The sequence below is a fragment of the Megalobrama amblycephala genome, linkage group LG7, assembly GCF_018812025.1.
Source record: "Megalobrama amblycephala isolate DHTTF-2021 linkage group LG7, ASM1881202v1, whole genome shotgun sequence".
Taxonomy (NCBI): domain Eukaryota; kingdom Metazoa; phylum Chordata; class Actinopteri; order Cypriniformes; family Xenocyprididae; genus Megalobrama; species Megalobrama amblycephala.
In genome coordinates this window covers 9,485,346-9,489,466 of record NC_063050.1, presented here as the reverse complement: position 1 = coordinate 9,489,466, position 4,121 = coordinate 9,485,346, and positions in this window count along the sequence as shown.

The following is a 4,121-nucleotide window of genomic DNA, read 5'->3' as shown; positions in this document are numbered from 1 at the left end:
TCTTTTTTTGTTTTCATCTATTTTCAAAAATAGATGAAAAAGAGAGTCCATAAATACATACAATATTTTCACTTTTGAATGCAGATCTGTGAAATGTGAGATGGGAAAAGCAGGGCTGAATAATAATGATTTATAATTAACTGACACATAATTTGTGCTTTCACACAAAACTACAGAGCCCCGCACATGACACACAGGAAAAAAATAGTAGGCTAAATCGTGTGCAGGATTTATAAACCGAGGGAATAACTATGTAAAGTGTGCATCATGTGCGGGGCTCCATAGAATATATATACAGGTGCTGGTCATATAATTAGAATATCGTGAAAAAAGTTCATTTTTTTATTGTAAATTATTTTTAAAAATGAAACTTTCATTTATACTAGATTCCCTACATGTAAAGTAAAACATTTCAAAAGTTTTTTTTTTTTTTTTTTTTAATTTGTTGATTAGAGCGTACAGCTCATGAAAGTCCAAAATCCAGTATATCAAAATATTAGAATATTTACATATGAGTTTCATTAAATGACCATCCCTACAGTATAAATTCCGGGTATCTCTTGTTCTTTGAAACCACACTAATGGGGAAGACTGCTGACTTGGCAATGGTCCAGGAGACAATCATTGACACCCTCCACAAAGAGAGTAAGTCACAGAAGGTCATTACTGAATGTGGTGGCTGTTTACAGAGTGATGTATCAAAGCATATTAAATGCAAAGTTGACTAGAAGGAAGAAATTGGGTAGGCAAAGGTGTACAAGCAACAGGGATGACCACAAGCTTGAGAATACTGTCAAGTAAAGCCGATTCAAACACTTGGGAGACCTTCACAATGAGTAGAATGAAGCCGGAGTCAGCGCATCAAGAGCCACCACACTCAGACATCTTCAGGAAAAGGACTGCCAAGCCACTTCTGAAACAGAAACAACGTCAGAAGCATCTTACCTGGGCTAAGGAGAAAAAGAACTGGACAGTGAACAGTGGTCGAAAGTCCTCTATTCAGATAAAAGTACATTTTGCATTTCATGTTGAAATCATGGTCCCAGAGTCTGAAGGAAGACTGGAGAGGCACAGAATCCAAGCTGCTTGAAGTCTAGTGTGAAGTTTCTGAAGTTAGTAATGATTTGGGGGGCCGTGACGTCTGCTGGTGTTGGTCCATTGTGTTTTATCAAGTGCAAAGTCAATGCAGCCATCTTCCAGGAGATTTTGGAGCACTTTATGCTTCCGTCTGCTGACAAGCTTTATGGAGATGCTGATTTCCTTTTCCAGCAGGACTTTAGCACCTGCCCACAGTGCAAAAACCACTTCCAAGTGGTTTGCTGACCATGATATTACTGTGTTTTATTGGCCCGCCAACATGCCTGACCCCTGAATCTATGGGATATTTTCAAGAGAAAGATGAGAAACAGTTGATCCAACAATATACAGATGATCTGAAGGCTCAATAGTGCCTCAGCAGTGCCACAGGCTGATCACTTCCATGCCACACTTCACTGATGCTGTAATTTGTGCTAGGAGCAAGTCATTTGCTGTAATATGTGCTGCCGACCAAGTATTGAGTGTACAAATGAACATACTTTAAAGAACTTGAACTTTTCTGTTTTGAAAATCCATTTTTTTGATTGATCTTAGGAAATATTCTAATATTTTGAGATACTGGATTTTGGACTTTCATGAGCTGTACGCTCTAATCATCAAAATTAAAAAAATAAACTTTTGAAATGTTTTACTTTACATGTAGGGAATCTAGAATATATGAAAGTTTCATTTTTAAAAATAATTTACAATAAAAAAAGAACTTTTTCACGATATTCTAATTATATGACCAGCACCTGTATATATATATATATATATATATATATATATATATATATATATATATATATATATATCAGTACAGTAGGCATAAATCTAAGTAAATCAACTAACATTAGTAGTAAAGAAGAAAGGGCCATAACCTGATACTGAGTTTCACAGTTCATTAATAGTTACTTAATAGTTATTCCTCCTGAAGCTGAATTAGTAGTTACTTAATCGTAGTTCTTCAGGAGGCATGACTGAATTGATTAGTTACTGATTAACTAATAGTTACTTAACACAATTAAAAAACGCTATGACATACTGATTAGTTAACACATATTCCTTAGTAGTTAATAGTAGTTACTTGAGTGTTAATGAAGAACTACCGATTAATTCTGCAGTAATTCCTTATTAGTTATGCAGTAAGTACGATACAGTATTCTAAAGTGTTACCAGCTTTTGTAGCATTATACACTACCGTTCAAAAGTTTGGGGTCAGTAAGAATTTTTATTTTTATTTTTTTGAGAAGAAATTAAAGAAATGAATAAGGATGCATTAAATCAATCAAAAGTGACAGTAAAGACATTTAAAATGTAAGAACAGATTATATTTCAAATAAACGCTGTTCGTTTGAACTTTCTATTCATCAAGGAATCATGAAAAAACTGTTTTTAACATTGATAATAATCATAAATGTTTCTTGAGCAGCAGATCAGCATATTAGAATGATTTCTGAAGGATCATGTGACACTGAAGACTGGAGTAATGATGCTGAAAATTCAGCTTTTCCAACACAGAAATAAATTACATTTTATATTATATTCCAATAGAAAACAGTTATTTTAAATTGTAATAATATTTCACAATATTACTGTTTTTACTGTATTTTTAATTAAATAAATGCAGCCTTGGTGAGCAGAGAAAACTTCTTTTCAGTTTTTTTTTTTAAGTTCATTTATTTAAGTGAGGATAGCAAAATAAAATAAACTGTGACATATTATACCCAAAAATACTTCATACAGTGGATTAGCAGGAAGATTTATACAAATTTGGGACCAAAATTATTCAGACACTTTGACCTGAACATGTTTTGCTGAAGTGTTATCAGACATAATTAAGATTAATGTTTTCTGACACAGTTTAACTCTGAGATCTTGTCATATTTTATTACCATTTTTTTTAAACTACAGTGAATAAACTTCATTAATGAATGAAATGTTGAAGGTGTCTGAATAAATTTTGGTTTGACTGTATATATGGTTTATGAGGACACAGCTGTGTGTAATGACATGTGTATTACAACATAAACATGTTTTATAAGAACACTTCATTTGTCCTCATAAACCAAATGACTTAAAAAAACCTACTAAAGAATGTTTTATTAAAAAAATGTAAAAATGCCGACAGTTTCCTGTGATGGTTAGGTTTAGGAGTAGAGGTAGTGTGGGGGAGAGAATGTATAGTTTGTACAGTATAAAAACCATTACGCCTATGGAGAGTCCTCACTGAGATAGCAAAACAAACCTGTGTGTGTGTGGATGGGTGTGGGTGTGTGTGTTTGTGGATGGGTGTTTGTGTGTTTTAAAAAAAAAAGTGACAGGAGAGCAGCACATTGACTCTCTCTGGTCTGAGGCTGTGTTACGCCCTTCCGGCTGATAACAGATCTGTTTCCTCCATTGAGATGTGGAAATCTCACTTAAAAACATCCTTATTTTCTATGGCTTTGAATTGTTGGTGTTTCTGGGGCTGTATTTTGTTTTATGAATTTGATGTATATCTTTGATGTTTTATGGTGTTTTTACTGGCTGTAGAGTCTTTGGTCTATAGTGTAGTGGTAAAGCGCTCTGTAAATATAAAGACACTCACTCTCTTCACTTCATTGTCTGGTCTCGTCTCACGTACCTGGACTCCTTACCCGCTACTCAGTTCCTGTGTCTCCATTCCTGTCGTCATCTGTCTCCTGTTCTCCATTCCTCGCTGTTCTCATTATCCACAACGATACACGGGGCTGCACTTGTACTGAGCATTGGTCCATGATCGAGTCCTTTATATAAAGACATTTTAATGGGTGCTCTTTTTTTTCAGCACCTGATTACAATTTTGATTTATATCATTCACACAAAATACAGTTAGCCTGCTGTCTTATACAGATTTATTCAGATCAATCTGTAATGTTATTAAACAAATGTTAAATGTCCAGATATTTCATTTAATAACAACAATTATGTAATGTGTTCTGTTGTTAGTAGTAGTAGTATCAGGTTTGCAGTAACTTTTGATCAGGCATTAAAAACAGCTACCTCTACCTGAGGGTATTTTT